Consider the following 18,137-nt stretch of genomic DNA (forward strand, 5'->3'; position numbering starts at 1 on the left):
TAAATGCAATTAATGAATAGATTGCCACCTCTTGTTGTGTGTCGTCTGTGTTTCTGTGTTTCCGGCATTTCACATTGGAACACCTCATTCACCTTCCTTGTCTTCTCTCCGCCCTCCCTTTTAGGTAAGTTAAAGAGCTGCACCTGAGCCAGCCACTGATTGATTGATTGATTGATTGATTGATTGATTGATTGATTGATTGATTGATTGATGCAGCACAACAGTCAAATAGTGGAGTGGAGTAGGGGAACAGCAAACAGCCAATAAAGCAGCCCGCCCGCTCGCCTGCCCGCCACAATGGACCTACCTGTGTACACTAGATGGATGTGATGGAATGTACTGTCGTCCCTACATTTCAAGAAGAAGTAAGAATTGCAGTTGCAACAAAGCCTTGCTTGCCTACAAAGAGAGCAGCAATTTGGATTTGTTACTATGTTACCTAGAAGAATAACAAACTGTGCAAGGATGGAGGTTGTAGGAGCAAGGAGAAGTTGTCTGTAAAGTTGGTGGATGCCTATTTTCCATTTTGCAGTCCCTTGTCTCCCTCTTGTGGCCTCCTGGAGGCAACTAGCTGTGCAAAAAAAAGACAGCCTGGCGGCCGGCTGTTGCAGTGTTGCCCTCTCAGGCAACACTGAGTGACTGACTGAGCCTCACCGTCTTATATAAAGTTCAGACGGAACTTTGCACGTGTCATAGTGGAGCCCTCAGGATTCCAGAGCCAGCTTTCTGACATCATAATGGGGCCTCAGAGATAAAAGCCTGGGCCCAGGCAGTGTTGGTCAGTGCTGCTCAGCAGGCAGCACTGGACTGGACTGGATTACAGCTGATACAAGGTGTGAAGGAACAAGGGGTGGCTGTGGGCATGCACTTGCTGCCGCTGCCAGTGTTTATCTGCATGGCAGCAGGGCATTTGGGCGTTGCCAGGAAGGCGTTTTTATGTAGATTCCTCCTCTTTCAGCACTGCATTGTGGTGCAAGCAAAAGAAGCAAATCCTGTCTGGCTTCCTCTCCGGCCTTTATTCACCTCCCGTGTAGCTGTGAGTGTGTGAGCCTGCAGGGCCCCATGGAATTGCCTAGAAGTAGGCTGAATCGCTGCAAGGGCTGAACAGCAGTATCGGGCAGGCTCGGGCAACGCGCGGCCCGTTCGGGTTATCGCTTCTCGGCCTTTTGGCTAAGATCAAGTGTAGTATCTGTTCTTATCAGTTTAATATCTGATACGTCCCCTATCTGGGGACCATATATTAAATGGATTTTTTGGAACAGGGAGATGGAAATAGAGCTTGCTCTGTCCACTCCACGCATTGACCTGGTATTGCAGTATTTCCAGGACCGGTGCACCCTTTCCTTATGTGTTGACTAAAAGCAGATTCCAAAAGTGTTTTTTGTCTTTGCTATTGTTTCTGTCTTTCTGAAGGGATCTCCCCTTTTAATCCCATTATTTCAACACCTGTTGGACAATGCATGAGTGATAATGAGCTCATTGATTAAATGCAATTAATGAATAGATTGCCACCTCTTGTTGTGTGTCGTCTGTGTTTCTGTGTTTCCGGCATTTCACATTGGAACACCTCATTCACCTTCCTTGTCTTCTCTCCGCCCTCCCTTTTAGGTAAGTTAAAGAGCTGCACCTGAGCCAGCCACTGATTGATTGATTGATTGATTGATTGATTGATTGATTGATTGATTGATTGATTGATTGATGCAGCACAACAGTCAAATAGTGGAGTGGAGTAGGGGAACAGCAAACAGCCAATAAAGCAGCCCGCCCGCTCGCCTGCCCGCCACAATGGACCTACCTGTGTACACTAGATGGATGTGATGGAATGTACTGTCGTCCCTACATTTCAAGAAGAAGTAAGAATTGCAGTTGCAACAAAGCCTTGCTTGCCTACAAAGAGAGCAGCAATTTGGATTTGTTACTATGTTACCTAGAAGAATAACAAACTGTGCAAGGATGGAGGTTGTAGGAGCAAGGAGAAGTTGTCTGTAAAGTTGGTGGATGCCTATTTTCCATTTTGCAGTCCCTTGTCTCCCTCCTGTGGCCTCCTGGAGGCAACTAGCTGTGCAAAAAAAAGACAGCCTGGCGGCCGGCTGTTGCAGTGTTGCCCTCTCAGGCAACACTGAGTGACTGACTGAGCCTCACCGTCTTATATAAAGTTCAGACGGAACTTTGCACGTGTCATAGTGGAGCCCTCAGGATTCCAGAGCCAGCTTTCTGACATCATAATGGGGCCTCAGAGATAAAAGCCTGGGCCCAGGCAGTGTTGGTCAGTGCTGCTCAGCAGGCAGCACTGGACTGGACTGGATTACAGCTGATACAAGGTGTGAAGGAACAAGGGGTGGCTGTGGGCATGCACTTGCTGCCGCTGCCAGTGTTTATCTGCATGGCAGCAGGGCATTTGGGCGTTGCCAGGAAGGCGTTTTTATGTAGATTCCTCCTCTTTCAGCACTGCATTGTGGTGCAAGCAAAAGAAGCAAATCCTGTCTGGCTTCCTCTCCGGCCTTTATTCACCTCCCGTGTAGCTGTGAGTGTGTGAGCCTGCAGGGCCCCATGGAATTGCCTAGAAGTAGGCTGAATCGCTGCAAGGGCTGAACAGCAGTATCGGGCAGGCTCGGGCAACGCGCGGCCCGTTCGGGTTATCGCTTCTCGGCCTTTTGGCTAAGATCAAGTGTAGTATCTGTTCTTATCAGTTTAATATCTGATACGTCCCCTATCTGGGGACCATATATTAAATGGATTTTTAGAACAGGGAGATGGAAATAGAGCTTGCTCTGTCCACTCCACGCATTGACCTGGTATTGCAGTATTTCCAGGACCGGTGCACCCTTTCCTTATGTGTTGACTAAAAGCAGATTCCAAAAGTGTTTTTTGTCTTTGCTATTGTTTCTGTCTTTCTGAAGGGATCTCCCCTTTTAATCCCATTATTTCAACACCTGTTGGACAATGCATGAGTGATAATGAGCTCATTGATTAAATGCAATTAATGAATAGATTGCCACCTCTTGTTGTGTGTCGTCTGTGTTTCTGTGTTTCCGGCATTTCACATTGGAACACCTCATTCACCTTCCTTGTCTTCTCTCCGCCCTCCCTTTTAGGTAAGTTAAAGAGCTGCACCTGAGCCAGCCACTGATTGATTGATTGATTGATTGATTGATTGATTGATTGATTGATTGATGCAGCACAACAGTCAAATAGTGGAGTGGAGTAGGGGAACAGCAAACAGCCAATAAAGCAGCCCGCCCGCTCGCCTGCCCGCCACAATGGACCTACCTGTGTACACTAGATGGATGTGATGGAATGTACTGTCGTCCCTACATTTCAAGAAGAAGTAAGAATTGCAGTTGCAACAAAGCCTTGCTTGCCTACAAAGAGAGCAGCAATTTGGATTTGTTACTATGTTACCTAGAAGAATAACAAACTGTGCAAGGATGGAGGTTGTAGGAGCAAGGAGAAGTTGTCTGTAAAGTTGGTGGATGCCTATTTTCCATTTTGCAGTCCCTTGTCTCCCTCTTGTGGCCTCCTGGAGGCAACTAGCTGTGCAAAAAAAAGACAGCCTGGCGGCCGGCTGTTGCAGTGTTGCCCTCTCAGGCAACACTGAGTGACTGACTGAGCCTCACCGTCTTATATAAAGTTCAGACGGAACTTTGCACGTGTCATAGTGGAGCCCTCAGGATTCCAGAGCCAGCTTTCTGACATCATAATGGGGCCTCAGAGATAAAAGCCTGGGCCCAGGCAGTGTTGGTCAGTGCTGCTCAGCAGGCAGCACTGGACTGGACTGGATTACAGCTGATACAAGGTGTGAAGGAACAAGGGGTGGCTGTGGGCATGCACTTGCTGCCGCTGCCAGTGTTTATCTGCATGGCAGCAGGGCATTTGGGCGTTGCCAGGAAGGCATTTTTATGTAGATTCCTCCTCTTTCAGCACTGCATTGTGGTGCAAGCAAAAGAAGCAAATCCTGTCTGGCTTCCTCTCCGGCCTTTATTCACCTCCCGTGTAGCTGTGAGTGTGTGAGCCTGCAGGGCCCCATGGAATTGCCTAGAAGTAGGCTGAATCGCTGCAAGGGCTGAACAGCAGTATCGGGCAGGCTCGGGCAACGCGCGGCCCGTTCGGGTTATCGCTTCTCGGCCTTTTGGCTAAGATCAAGTGTAGTATCTGTTCTTATCAGTTTAATATCTGATACGTCCCCTATCTGGGGACCATATATTAAATGGATTTTTAGAACAGGGAGATGGAAATAGAGCTTGCTCTGTCCACTCCACGCATTGACCTGGTATTGCAGTATTTCCAGGACCGGTGCACCCTTTCCTTATGTGTTGACTAAAAGCAGATTCCAAAAGTGTTTTTTGTCTTTGCTATTGTTTCTGTCTTTCTGAAGGGATCTCCCCTTTTAATCCCATTATTTCAACACCTGTTGGACAATGCATGAGTGATAATGAGCTCATTGATTAAATGCAATTAATGAATAGATTGCCACCTCTTGTTGTGTGTCGTCTGTGTTTCTGTGTTTCCGGCATTTCACATTGGAACACCTCATTCACCTTCCTTGTCTTCTCTCCGCCCTCCCTTTTAGGTAAGTTAAAGAGCTGCACCTGAGCCAGCCACTGATTGATTGATTGATTGATTGATTGATTGATTGATTGATTGATTGATTGATTGATTGATTGATTGATTGATTGATGCAGCACAACAGTCAAATAGTGGAGTGGAGTAGGGGAACAGCAAACAGCCAATAAAGCAGCCCGCCCGCTCGCCTGCCCGCCACAATGGACCTACCTGTGTACACTAGATGGATGTGATGGAATGTACTGTCGTCCCTACATTTCAAGAAGAAGTAAGAATTGCAGTTGCAACAAAGCCTTGCTTGCCTACAAAGAGAGCAGCAATTTGGATTTGTTACTATGTTACCTAGAAGAATAACAAACTGTGCAAGGATGGAGGTTGTAGGAGCAAGGAGAAGTTGTCTGTAAAGTTGGTGGATGCCTATTTTCCATTTTGCAGTCCCTTGTCTCCCTCTTGTGGCCTCCTGGAGGCAACTAGCTGTGCAAAAAAAAGACAGCCTGGCGGCCGGCTGTTGCAGTGTTGCCCTCTCAGGCAACACTGAGTGACTGACTGAGCCTCACCGTCTTATATAAAGTTCAGACGGAACTTTGCACGTGTCATAGTGGAGCCCTCAGGATTCCAGAGCCAGCTTTCTGACATCATAATGGGGCCTCAGAGATAAAAGCCTGGGCCCAGGCAGTGTTGGTCAGTGCTGCTCAGCAGGCAGCACTGGACTGGACTGGATTACAGCTGATACAAGGTGTGAAGGAACATGGGGTGGCTGTGGGCATGCACTTGCTGCCGCTGCCAGTGTTTATCTGCATGGCAGCAGGGCATTTGGGCGTTGCCAGGAAGGCGTTTTTATGTAGATTCCTCCTCTTTCAGCACTGCATTGTGGTGCAAGCAAAAGAAGCAAATCCTGTCTGGCTTCCTCTCCGGCCTTTATTCACCTCCCGTGTAGCTGTGAGTGTGTGAGCCTGCAGGGCCCCATGGAATTGCCTAGAAGTAGGCTGAATCGCTGCAAGGGCTGAACAGCAGTATCGGGCAGGCTCGGGCAACGCGCGGCCCGTTCGGGTTATCGCTTCTCGGCCTTTTGGCTAAGATCAAGTGTAGTATCTGTTCTTATCAGTTTAATATCTGATACGTCCCCTATCTGGGGACCATATATTAAATGGATTTTTAGAACAGGGAGATGGAAATAGAGCTTGCTCTGTCCACTCCACGCATTGACCTGGTATTGCAGTATTTCCAGGACCGGTGCACCCTTTCCTTATGTGTTGACTAAAAGCAGATTCCAAAAGTGTTTTTTGTCTTTGCTATTGTTTCTGTCTTTCTGAAGGGATCTCCCCTTTTAATCCCATTATTTCAACACCTGTTGGACAATGCATGAGTGATAATGAGCTCATTGATTAAATGCAATTAATGAATAGATTGCCACCTCTTGTTGTGTGTCGTCTGTGTTTCTGTGTTTCCGGCATTTCACATTGGAACACCTCATTCACCTTCCTTGTCTTCTCTCCGCCCTCCCTTTTAGGTAAGTTAAAGAGCTGCACCTGAGCCAGCCACTGATTGATTGATTGATTGATTGATTGATTGATTGATTGATTGATTGATTGATTGATTGATTGATGCAGCACAACAGTCAAATAGTGGAGTGGAGTAGGGGAACAGCAAACAGCCAATAAAGCAGCCCGCCCGCTCGCCTGCCCGCCACAATGGACCTACCTGTGTACACTAGATGGATGTGATGGAATGTACTGTCGTCCCTACATTTCAAGAAGAAGTAAGAATTGCAGTTGCAACAAAGCCTTGCTTGCCTACAAAGAGAGCAGCAATTTGGATTTGTTACTATGTTACCTAGAAGAATAACAAACTGTGCAAGGATGGAGGTTGTAGGAGCAAGGAGAAGTTGTCTGTAAAGTTGGTGGATGCCTATTTTCCATTTTGCAGTCCCTTGTCTCCCTCTTGTGGCCTCCTGGAGGCAACTAGCTGTGCAAAAAAAAGACAGCCTGGCGGCCGGCTGTTGCAGTGTTGCCCTCTCAGGCAACACTGAGTGACTGACTGAGCCTCACCGTCTTATATAAAGTTCAGACGGAACTTTGCACGTGTCATAGTGGAGCCCTCAGGATTCCAGAGCCAGCTTTCTGACATCATAATGGGGCCTCAGAGATAAAAGCCTGGGCCCAGGCAGTGTTGGTCAGTGCTGCTCAGCAGGCAGCACTGGACTGGACTGGATTACAGCTGATACAAGGTGTGAAGGAACATGGGGTGGCTGTGGGCATGCACTTGCTGCCGCTGCCAGTGTTTATCTGCATGGCAGCAGGGCATTTGGGCGTTGCCAGGAAGGCGTTTTTATGTAGATTCCTCCTCTTTCAGCACTGCATTGTGGTGCAAGCAAAAGAAGCAAATCCTGTCTGGCTTCCTCTCCGGCCTTTATTCACCTCCCGTGTAGCTGTGAGTGTGTGAGCCTGCAGGGCCCCATGGAATTGCCTAGAAGTAGGCTGAATCGCTGCAAGGGCTGAACAGCAGTATCGGGCAGGCTCGGGCAACGCGCGGCCCGTTCGGGTTATCGCTTCTCGGCCTTTTGGCTAAGATCAAGTGTAGTATCTGTTCTTATCAGTTTAATATCTGATACGTCCCCTATCTGGGGACCATATATTAAATGGATTTTTAGAACAGGGAGATGGAAATAGAGCTTGCTCTGTCCACTCCACGCATTGACCTGGTATTGCAGTATTTCCAGGACCGGTGCACCCTTTCCTTATGTGTTGACTAAAAGCAGATTCCAAAAGTGTTTTTTGTCTTTGCTATTGTTTCTGTCTTTCTGAAGGGATCTCCCCTTTTAATCCCATTATTTCAACACCTGTTGGACAATGCATGAGTGATAATGAGCTCATTGATTAAATGCAATTAATGAATAGATTGCCACCTCTTGTTGTGTGCCGTCTGTGTTTCTGTGTTTCCGGCATTTCACATTGGAACACCTCATTCACCTTCCTTGTCTTCTCTCCGCCCTCCCTTTTAGGTAAGTTAAAGAGCTGCACCTGAGCCAGCCACTGATTGATTGATTGATTGATTGATTGATTGATTGATTGATTGATTGATTGATTGATTGATTGATTGATGCAGCACAACAGTCAAATAGTGGAGTGGAGTAGGGGAACAGCAAACAGCCAATAAAGCAGCCCGCCCGCTCGCCTGCCCGCCACAATGGACCTACCTGTGTACACTAGATGGATGTGATGGAATGTACTGTCGTCCCTACATTTCAAGAAGAAGTAAGAATTGCAGTTGCAACAAAGCCTTGCTTGCCTACAAAGAGAGCAGCAATTTGGATTTGTTACTATGTTACCTAGAAGAATAACAAACTGTGCAAGGATGGAGGTTGTAGGAGCAAGGAGAAGTTGTCTGTAAAGTTGGTGGATGCCTATTTTCCATTTTGCAGTCCCTTGTCTCCCTCTTGTGGCCTCCTGGAGGCAACTAGCTGTGCAAAAAAAAGACAGCCTGGCGGCCGGCTGTTGCAGTGTTGCCCTCTCAGGCAACACTGAGTGACTGACTGAGCCTCACCGTCTTATATAAAGTTCAGACGGAACTTTGCACGTGTCATAGTGGAGCCCTCAGGATTCCAGAGCCAGCTTTCTGACATCATAATGGGGCCTCAGAGATAAAAGCCTGGGCCCAGGCAGTGTTGGTCAGTGCTGCTCAGCAGGCAGCACTGGACTGGACTGGATTACAGCTGATACAAGGTGTGAAGGAACAAGGGGTGGCTGTGGGCATGCACTTGCTGCCGCTGCCAGTGTTTATCTGCATGGCAGCAGGGCATTTGGGCGTTGCCAGGAAGGCGTTTTTATGTAGATTCCTCCTCTTTCAGCACTGCATTGTGGTGCAAGCAAAAGAAGCAAATCCTGTCTGGCTTCCTCTCCGGCCTTTATTCACCTCCCGTGTAGCTGTGAGTGTGTGAGCCTGCAGGGCCCCATGGAATTGCCTAGAAGTAGGCTGAATCGCTGCAAGGGCTGAACAGCAGTATCGGGCAGGCTCGGGCAACGCGCGGCCCGTTCGGGTTATCGCTTCTCGGCCTTTTGGCTAAGATCAAGTGTAGTATCTGTTCTTATCAGTTTAATATCTGATACGTCCCCTATCTGGGGACCATATATTAAATGGATTTTTAGAACAGGGAGATGGAAATAGAGCTTGCTCTGTCCACTCCACGCATTGACCTGGTATTGCAGTATTTCCAGGACCGGTGCACCCTTTCCTTATGTGTTGACTAAAAGCAGATTCCAAAAGTGTTTTTTGTCTTTGCTATTGTTTCTGTCTTTCTGAAGGGATCTCCCCTTTTAATCCCATTATTTCAACACCTGTTGGACAATGCATGAGTGATAATGAGCTCATTGATTAAATGCAATTAATGAATAGATTGCCACCTCTTGTTGTGTGTCGTCTGTGTTTCTGTGTTTCCGGCATTTCACATTGGAACACCTCATTCACCTTCCTTGTCTTCTCTCCGCCCTCCCTTTTAGGTAAGTTAAAGAGCTGCACCTGAGCCAGCCACTGATTGATTGATTGATTGATTGATTGATTGATTGATTGATTGATGCAGCACAACAGTCAAATAGTGGAGTGGAGTAGGGGAACAGCAAACAGCCAATAAAGCAGCCCGCCCGCTCGCCTGCCCGCCACAATGGACCTACCTGTGTACACTAGATGGATGTGATGGAATGTACTGTCGTCCCTACATTTCAAGAAGAAGTAAGAATTGCAGTTGCAACAAAGCCTTGCTTGCCTACAAAGAGAGCAGCAATTTGGATTTGTTACTATGTTACCTAGAAGAATAACAAACTGTGCAAGGATGGAGGTTGTAGGAGCAAGGAGAAGTTGTCTGTAAAGTTGGTGGATGCCTATTTTCCATTTTGCAGCCCCTTGTCTCCCTCTTGTGGCCTCCTGGAGGCAAATAGCTGTGCAAAAAAAAGACAGCCTGGCGGCCGGCTGTTGCAGTGTTGCCCTCTCAGGCAACACTGAGTGACTGACTGAGCCTCACCGTCTTATATAAAGTTCAGACGGAACTTTGCACGTGTCATAGTGGAGCCCTCAGGATTCCAGAGCCAGCTTTCTGACATCATAATGGGGCCTCAGAGATAAAAGCCTGGGCCCAGGCAGTGTTGGTCAGTGCTGCTCAGCAGGCAGCACTGGACTGGACTGGATTACAGCTGATACAAGGTGTGAAGGAACAAGGGGTGGCTGTGGGCATGCACTTGCTGCCGCTGCCAGTGTTTATCTGCATGGCAGCAGGGCATTTGGGCGTTGCCAGGAAGGCGTTTTTATGTAGATTCCTCCTCTTTCAGCACTGCATTGTGGTGCAAGCAAAAGAAGCAAATCCTGTCTGGCTTCCTCTCCGGCCTTTATTCACCTCCCGTGTAGCTGTGAGTGTGTGAGCCTGCAGGGCCCCATGGAATTGCCTAGAAGTAGGCTGAATCGCTGCAAGGGCTGAACAGCAGTATCGGGCAGGCTCGGGCAACGCGCGGCCCGTTCGGGTTATCGCTTCTCGGCCTTTTGGCTAAGATCAAGTGTAGTATCTGTTCTTATCAGTTTAATATCTGATACGTCCCCTATCTGGGGACCATATATTAAATGGATTTTTAGAACAGGGAGATGGAAATAGAGCTTGCTCTGTCCACTCCACGCATTGACCTGGTATTGCAGTATTTCCAGGACCGGTGCACCCTTTCCTTATGTGTTGACTAAAAGCAGATTCCAAAAGTGTTTTTTGTCTTTGCTATTGTTTCTGTCTTTCTGAAGGGATCTCCCCTTTTAATCCCATTATTTCAACACCTGTTGGACAATGCATGAGTGATAATGAGCTCATTGATTAAATGCAATTAATGAATAGATTGCCACCTCTTGTTGTGTGTCGTCTGTGTTTCTGTGTTTCCGGCATTTCACATTGGAACACCTCATTCACCTTCCTTGTCTTCTCTCCACCCTCCCTTTTAGGTAAGTTAAAGAGCTGCACCTGAGCCAGCCACTGATTGATTGATTGATTGATTGATTGATTGATTGATTGATTGATTGATTGATTGATTGATTGATGCAGCACAACAGTCAAATAGTGGAGTGGAGTAGGGGAACAGCAAACAGCCAATAAAGCAGCCCGCCCGCTCGCCTGCCCGCCACAATGGACCTACCTGTGTACACTAGATGGATGTGATGGAATGTACTGTCGTCCCTACATTTCAAGAAGAAGTAAGAATTGCAGTTGCAACAAAGCCTTGCTTGCCTACAAAGAGAGCAGCAATTTGGATTTGTTACTATGTTACCTAGAAGAATAACAAACTGTGCAAGGATGGAGGTTGTAGGAGCAAGGAGAAGTTGTCTGTAAAGTTGGTGGATGCCTATTTTCCATTTTGCAGTCCCTTGTCTCCCTCTTGTGGCCTCCTGGAGGCAACTAGCTGTGCAAAAAAAAGACAGCCTGGCGGCCGGCTGTTGCAGTGTTGCCCTCTCAGGCAACACTGAGTGACTGACTGAGCCTCACCGTCTTATATAAAGTTCAGACGGAACTTTGCACGTGTCATAGTGGAGCCCTCAGGATTCCAGAGCCAGCTTTCTGACATCATAATGGGGCCTCAGAGATAAAAGCCTGGGCCCAGGCAGTGTTGGTCAGTGCTGCTCAGCAGGCAGCACTGGACTGGACTGGATTACAGCTGATACAAGGTGTGAAGGAACAAGGGGTGGCTGTGGGCATGCACTTGCTGCCGCTGCCAGTGTTTATCTGCATGGCAGCAGGGCATTTGGGCGTTGCCAGGAAGGCGTTTTTATGTAGATTCCTCCTCTTTCAGCACTGCATTGTGGTGCAAGCAAAAGAAGCAAATCCTGTCTGGCTTCCTCTCCGGCCTTTATTCACCTCCCGTGTAGCTGTGAGTGTGTGAGCCTGCAGGGCCCCATGGAATTGCCTAGAAGTAGGCTGAATCGCTGCAAGGGCTGAACAGCAGTATCGGGCAGGCTCGGGCAACGCGCGGCCCGTTCGGGTTATCGCTTCTCGGCCTTTTGGCTAAGATCAAGTGTAGTATCTGTTCTTATCAGTTTAATATCTGATACGTCCCCTATCTGGGGACCATATATTAAATGGATTTTTAGAACAGGGAGATGGAAATAGAGCTTGCTCTGTCCACTCCACGCATTGACCTGGTATTGCAGTATTTCCAGGACCGGTGCACCCTTTCCTTATGTGTTGACTAAAAGCAGATTCCAAAAGTGTTTTTTGTCTTTGCTATTGTTTCTGTCTTTCTGAAGGGATCTCCCCTTTTAATCCCATTATTTCAACACCTGTTGGACAATGCATGAGTGATAATGAGCTCATTGATTAAATGCAATTAATGAATAGATTGCCACCTCTTGTTGTGTGTCGTCTGTGTTTCTGTGTTTCCGGCATTTCACATTGGAACACCTCATTCACCTTCCTTGTCTTCTCTCCGCCCTCCCTTTTAGGTAAGTTAAAGAGCTGCACCTGAGCCAGCCACTGATTGATTGATTGATTGATTGATTGATTGATTGATTGATTGATGCAGCACAACAGTCAAATAGTGGAGTGGAGTAGGGGAACAGCAAACAGCCAATAAAGCAGCCCGCCCGCTCGCCTGCCCGCCACAATGGACCTACCTGTGTACACTAGATGGATGTGATGGAATGTACTGTCGTCCCTACATTTCAAGAAGAAGTAAGAATTGCAGTTGCAACAAAGCCTTGCTTGCCTACAAAGAGAGCAGCAATTTGGATTTGTTACTATGTTACCTAGAAGAATAACAAACTGTGCAAGGATGGAGGTTGTAGGAGCAAGGAGAAGTTGTCTGTAAAGTTGGTGGATGCCTATTTTCCATTTTGCAGTCCCTTGTCTCCCTCTTGTGGCCTCCTGGAGGCAAATAGCTGTGCAAAAAAAAGACAGCCTGGCGGCCGGCTGTTGCAGTGTTGCCCTCTCAGGCAACACTGAGTGACTGACTGAGCCTCACCGTCTTATATAAAGTTCAGACGGAACTTTGCACGTGTCATAGTGGAGCCCTCAGGATTCCAGAGCCAGCTTTCTGACATCATAATGGGGCCTCAGAGATAAAAGCCTGGGCCCAGGCAGTGTTGGTCAGTGCTGCTCAGCAGGCAGCACTGGACTGGACTGGATTACAGCTGATACAAGGTGTGAAGGAACAAGGGGTGGCTGTGGGCATGCACTTGCTGCCGCTGCCAGTGTTTATCTGCATGGCAGCAGGGCATTTGGGCGTTGCCAGGAAGGCGTTTTTATGTAGATTCCTCCTCTTTCCGCACTGCATTGTGGTGCAAGCAAAAGAAGCAAATCCTGTCTGGCTTCCTCTCCGGCCTTTATTCACCTCCCGTGTAGCTGTGAGTGTGTGAGCCTGCAGGGCCCCATGGAATTGCCTAGAAGTAGGCTGAATCGCTGCAAGGGCTGAACAGCAGTATCGGGCAGGCTCGGGCAACGCGCGGCCCGTTCGGGTTATCGCTTCTCGGCCTTTTGGCTAAGATCAAGTGTAGTATCTGTTCTTATCAGTTTAATATCTGATACGTCCCCTATCTGGGGACCATATATTAAATGGATTTTTAGAACAGGGAGATGGAAATAGAGCTTGCTCTGTCCACTCCACGCATTGACCTGGTATTGCAGTATTTCCAGGACCGGTGCACCCTTTCCTTATGTGTTGACTAAAAGCAGATTCCAAAAGTGTTTTTTGTCTTTGCTATTGTTTCTGTCTTTCTGAAGGGATCTCCCCTTTTAATCCCATTATTTCAACACCTGTTGGACAATGCATGAGTGATAATGAGCTCATTGATTAAATGCAATTAATGAATAGATTGCCACCTCTTGTTGTGTGTCGTCTGTGTTTCTGTGTTTCCGGCATTTCACATTGGAACACCTCATTCACCTTCCTTGTCTTCTCTCCACCCTCCCTTTTAGGTAAGTTAAAGAGCTGCACCTGAGCCAGCCACTGATTGATTGATTGATTGATTGATTGATTGATTGATTGATTGATTGATTGATTGATTGATTGATTGATTGATTGATGCAGCACAACAGTCAAATAGTGGAGTGGAGTAGGGGAACAGCAAACAGCCAATAAAGCAGCCCGCCCGCTCGCCTGCCCGCCACAATGGACCTACCTGTGTACACTAGATGGATGTGATGGAATGTACTGTCGTCCCTACATTTCAAGAAGAAGTAAGAATTGCAGTTGCAACAAAGCCTTGCTTGCCTACAAAGAGAGCAGCAATTTGGATTTGTTACTATGTTACCTAGAAGAATAACAAACTGTGCAAGGATGGAGGTTGTAGGAGCAAGGAGAAGTTGTCTGTAAAGTTGGTGGATGCCTATTTTCCATTTTGCAGTCCCTTGTCTCCCTCTTGTGGCCTCCTGGAGGCAACTAGCTGTGCAAAAAAAAGACAGCCTGGCGGCCGGCTGTTGCAGTGTTGCCCTCTCAGGCAACACTGAGTGACTGACTGAGCCTCACCGTCTTATATAAAGTTCAGACGGAACTTTGCACGTGTCATAGTGGAGCCCTCAGGATTCCAGAGCCAGCTTTCTGACATCATAATGGGGCCTCAGAGATAAAAGCCTGGGCCCAGGCAGTGTTGGTCAGTGCTGCTCAGCAGGCAGCACTGGACTGGACTGGATTACAGCTGATACAAGGTGTGAAGGAACAAGGGGTGGCTGTGGGCATGCACTTGCTGCCGCTGCCAGTGTTTATCTGCATGGCAGCAGGGCATTTGGGCGTTGCCAGGAAGGCGTTTTTATGTAGATTCCTCCTCTTTCAGCACTGCATTGTGGTGCAAGCAAAAGAAGCAAATCCTGTCTGGCTTCCTCTCCGGCCTTTATTCACCTCCCGTGTAGCTGTGAGTGTGTGAGCCTGCAGGGCCCCATGGAATTGCCTAGAAGTAGGCTGAATCGCTGCAAGGGCTGAACAGCAGTATCGGGCAGGCTCGGGCAACGCGCGGCCCGTTCGGGTTATCGCTTCTCGGCCTTTTGGCTAAGATCAAGTGTAGTATCTGTTCTTATCAGTTTAATATCTGATACGTCCCCTATCTGGGGACCATATATTAAATGGATTTTTAGAACAGGGAGATGGAAATAGAGCTTGCTCTGTCCACTCCACGCATTGACCTGGTATTGCAGTATTTCCAGGACCGGTGCACCCTTTCCTTATGTGTTGACTAAAAGCAGATTCCAAAAGTGTTTTTTGTCTTTGCTATTGTTTCTGTCTTTCTGAAGGGATCTCCCCTTTTAATCCCATTATTTCAACACCTGTTGGACAATGCATGAGTGATAATGAGCTCATTGATTAAATGCAATTAATGAATAGATTGCCACCTCTTGTTGTGTGTCGTCTGTGTTTCTGTCATTTCACATTGGAACACCTCATTCACCTTCCTTGTCTTCTCTCCGCCCTCCCTTTTAGGTAAGTTAAAGAGCTGCACCTGAGCCAGCCACTGATTGATTGATTGATTGATTGATTGATTGATTGATTGATTGATTGATGCAGCACAACAGTCAAATAGTGGAGTGGAGTAGGGGAACAGCAAACAGCCAATAAAGCAGCCCGCCCGCTCGCCTGCCCGCCACAATGGACCTACCTGTGTACACTAGATGGATGTGATGGAATGTACTGTCGTCCCTACATTTCAAGAAGAAGTAAGAATTGCAGTTGCAACAAAGCCTTGCTTGCCTACAAAGAGAGCAGCAATTTGGATTTGTTACTATGTTACCTAGAAGAATAACAAACTGTGCAAGGATGGAGGTTGTAGGAGCAAGGAGAAGTTGTCTGTAAAGTTGGTGGATGCCTATTTTCCATTTTGCAGTCCCTTGTCTCCCTCTTGTGGCCTCCTGGAGGCAACTAGCTGTGCAAAAAAAAGACAGCCTGGCGGCCGGCTGTTGCAGTGTTGCCCTCTCAGGCAACACTGAGTGACTGACTGAGCCTCACCGTCTTATATAAAGTTCAGACGGAACTTTGCACGTGTCATAGTGGAGCCCTCAGGATTCCAGAGCCAGCTTTCTGACATCATAATGGGGCCTCAGAGATAAAAGCCTGGGCCCAGGCAGTGTTGGTCAGTGCTGCTCAGCAGGCAGCACTGGACTGGACTGGATTACAGCTGATACAAGGTGTGAAGGAACAAGGGGTGGCTGTGGGCATGCACTTGCTGCCGCTGCCAGTGTTTATCTGCATGGCAGCAGGGCATTTGGGCGTTGCCAGGAAGGCGTTTTTATGTAGATTCCTCCTCTTTCAGCACTGCATTGTGGTGCAAGCAAAAGAAGCAAATCCTGTCTGGCTTCCTCTCCGGCCTTTATTCACCTCCCGTGTAGCTGTGAGTGTGTGAGCCTGCAGGGCCCCATGGAATTGCCTAGAAGTAGGCTGAATCGCTGCAAGGGCTGAACAGCAGTATCGGGCAGGCTCGGGCAACGCGCGGCCCGTTCGGGTTATCGCTTCTCGGCCTTTTGGCTAAGATCAAGTGTAGTATCTGTTCTTATCAGTTTAATATCTGATACGTCCCCTATCTGGGGACCATATATTAAATGGATTTTTAGAACAGGGAGATGGAAATAGAGCTTGCTCTGTCCACTCCACGCATTGACCTGGTATTGCAGTATTTCCAGGACCGGTGCACCCTTTCCTTATATGTTGACTAAAAGCAGATTCCAAAAGTGTTTTTTGTCTTTGCTATTGTTTCTGTCTTTCTGAAGGGATCTCCCCTTTTAATCCCATTATTTCAACACCTGTTGGACAATGCATGAGTGATAATGAGCTCATTGATTAAATGCAATTAATGAATAGATTGCCACCTCTTGTTGTGTGTCGTCTGTGTTTCTGTGTTTCCGGCATTTCACATTGGAACACCTCATTCACCTTCCTTGTCTTCTCTCCGCCCTCCCTTTTAGGTAAGTTAAAGAGCTGCACCTGAGCCAGCCACTGATTGATTGATTGATTGATTGATTGATTGATTGATTGATTGATTGATTGATTGATTGATTGATGCAGCACAACAGTCAAATAGTGGAGTGGAGTAGGGGAACAGCAAACAGCCAATAAAGCAGCCCGCCCGCTCGCCTGCCCGCCACAATGGACCTACCTGTGTACACTAGATGGATGTGATGGAATGTACTGTCGTCCCTACATTTCAAGAAGAAGTAAGAATTGCAGTTGCAACAAAGCCTTGCTTGCCTACAAAGAGAGCAGCAATTTGGATTTGTTACTATGTTACCTAGAAGAATAACAAACTGTGCAAGGATGGAGGTTGTAGGAGCAAGGAGAAGTTGTCTGTAAAGTTGGTGGATGCCTATTTTCCATTTTTTAGTCCCTTGTCTCCCTCTTGTGGCCTCCTGGAGGCAACTAGCTGTGCAAAAAAAAGACAGCCTGGCGGCCGGCTGTTGCAGTGTTGCCCTCTCAGGCAACACTGAGTGACTGACTGAGCCTCACCGTCTTATATAAAGTTCAGACGGAACTTTGCACGTGTCATAGTGGAGCCCTCAGGATTCCAGAGCCAGCTTTCTGACATCATAATGGGGCCTCAGAGATAAAAGCCTGGGCCCAGGCAGTGTTGGTCAGTGCTGCTCAGCAGGCAGCACTGGACTGGACTGGATTACAGCTGATACAAGGTGTGAAGGAACAAGGGGTGGCTGTGGGCATGCACTTGCTGCCGCTGCCAGTGTTTATCTGCATGGCAGCAGGGCATTTGGGCGTTGCCAGGAAGGCGTTTTTATGTAGATTCCTCCTCTTTCAGCACTGCATTGTGGTGCAAGCAAAAGAAGCAAATCCTGTCTGGCTTCCTCTCCGGCCTTTATTCACCTCCCGTGTAGCTGTGAGTGTGTGAGCCTGCAGGGCCCCATGGAATTGCCTAGAAGTAGGCTGAATCGCTGCAAGGGCTGAACAGCAGTATCGGGCAGGCTCGGGCAACGCGCGGCCCGTTCGGGTTATCGCTTCTCGGCCTTTTGGCTAAGATCAAGTGTAGTATCTGTTCTTATCAGTTTAATATCTGATACGTCCCCTATCTGGGGACCATATATTAAATGGATTTTTAGAACAGGGAGATGGAAATAGAGCTTGCTCTGTCCACTCCACGCATTGACCTGGTATTGCAGTATTTCCAGGACCGGTGCACCCTTTCCTTATATGTTGACTAAAAGCAGATTCCAAAAGTGTTTTTTGTCTTTGCTATTGTTTCTGTCTTTCTGAAGGGATCTCCCCTTTTAATCCCATTATTTCAACACCTGTTGGACAATGCATGAGTGATAATGAGCTCATTGATTAAATGCAATTAATGAATAGATTGCCACCTCTTGTTGTGTGTCGTCTGTGTTTCTGTGTTTCCGGCATTTCACATTGGAACACCTCATTCACCTTCCTTGTCTTCTCTCCGCCCTCCCTTTTAGGTAAGTTAAAGAGCTGCACCTGAGCCAGCCACTGATTGATTGATTGATTGATTGATTGATTGATTGATTGATTGATTGATTGATTGATTGATGCAGCACAACAGTCAAATAGTGGAGTGGAGTAGGGGAACAGCAAACAGCCAATAAAGCAGCCCGCCCGCTCGCCTGCCCGCCACAATGGACC

At 47.6% G+C, this 18,137-nt stretch overlaps 12 non-coding genes across 12 annotated transcripts; all 12 read left to right on the plus strand.

The window, feature by feature from the left end:
- The first annotated feature begins 1,150 nt into the window (after window positions 1-1,150).
- LOC142714222 (U2 spliceosomal RNA) lies at window positions 1,151-1,342 on the plus strand. The gene has a single exon (XR_012870412.1). It is a non-coding gene; the product is annotated as a U2 spliceosomal RNA (small nuclear RNA).
- A 1,296-nt stretch (window positions 1,343-2,638) lies between these two features.
- Window positions 2,639-2,829, plus strand: LOC142714204 (U2 spliceosomal RNA). The gene has a single exon (XR_012870396.1). It is a non-coding gene; the product is annotated as a U2 spliceosomal RNA (small nuclear RNA).
- Window positions 2,830-4,113: 1,284 nt separating this feature from the next.
- LOC142714205 (U2 spliceosomal RNA) lies at window positions 4,114-4,304 on the plus strand. The gene has a single exon (XR_012870397.1). It is a non-coding gene; the product is annotated as a U2 spliceosomal RNA (small nuclear RNA).
- Window positions 4,305-5,616: 1,312 nt separating this feature from the next.
- Window positions 5,617-5,807, plus strand: LOC142714208 (U2 spliceosomal RNA). The gene has a single exon (XR_012870399.1). It is a non-coding gene; the product is annotated as a U2 spliceosomal RNA (small nuclear RNA).
- A 1,300-nt stretch (window positions 5,808-7,107) lies between these two features.
- LOC142714209 (U2 spliceosomal RNA) lies at window positions 7,108-7,298 on the plus strand. Its single transcript, XR_012870400.1, has one exon. It is a non-coding gene; the product is annotated as a U2 spliceosomal RNA (small nuclear RNA).
- Window positions 7,299-8,602: 1,304 nt separating this feature from the next.
- Window positions 8,603-8,793, plus strand: LOC142714210 (U2 spliceosomal RNA). Its single transcript, XR_012870401.1, has one exon. It is a non-coding gene; the product is annotated as a U2 spliceosomal RNA (small nuclear RNA).
- Window positions 8,794-10,073: 1,280 nt separating this feature from the next.
- On the plus strand, window positions 10,074-10,264 carry LOC142714211 (U2 spliceosomal RNA). The gene has a single exon (XR_012870402.1). It is a non-coding gene; the product is annotated as a U2 spliceosomal RNA (small nuclear RNA).
- Window positions 10,265-11,564: 1,300 nt separating this feature from the next.
- Window positions 11,565-11,755, plus strand: LOC142714212 (U2 spliceosomal RNA). The gene has a single exon (XR_012870403.1). It is a non-coding gene; the product is annotated as a U2 spliceosomal RNA (small nuclear RNA).
- A 1,280-nt stretch (window positions 11,756-13,035) lies between these two features.
- On the plus strand, window positions 13,036-13,226 carry LOC142714213 (U2 spliceosomal RNA). Its single transcript, XR_012870404.1, has one exon. It is a non-coding gene; the product is annotated as a U2 spliceosomal RNA (small nuclear RNA).
- A 1,312-nt stretch (window positions 13,227-14,538) lies between these two features.
- LOC142714214 (U2 spliceosomal RNA) lies at window positions 14,539-14,729 on the plus strand. Its single transcript, XR_012870405.1, has one exon. It is a non-coding gene; the product is annotated as a U2 spliceosomal RNA (small nuclear RNA).
- Window positions 14,730-16,005: 1,276 nt separating this feature from the next.
- Window positions 16,006-16,196, plus strand: LOC142714215 (U2 spliceosomal RNA). The gene has a single exon (XR_012870406.1). It is a non-coding gene; the product is annotated as a U2 spliceosomal RNA (small nuclear RNA).
- A 1,300-nt stretch (window positions 16,197-17,496) lies between these two features.
- Window positions 17,497-17,687, plus strand: LOC142714216 (U2 spliceosomal RNA). The gene has a single exon (XR_012870407.1). It is a non-coding gene; the product is annotated as a U2 spliceosomal RNA (small nuclear RNA).
- Window positions 17,688-18,137: the final 450 nt, after the last annotated feature.

The sequence above is a fragment of the Rhinoderma darwinii genome, unplaced genomic scaffold (assembly GCF_050947455.1).
Source record: "Rhinoderma darwinii isolate aRhiDar2 unplaced genomic scaffold, aRhiDar2.hap1 Scaffold_4416, whole genome shotgun sequence".
In the NCBI taxonomy this organism is placed as follows: Eukaryota; Metazoa; Chordata; class Amphibia; order Anura; family Rhinodermatidae; genus Rhinoderma; species Rhinoderma darwinii.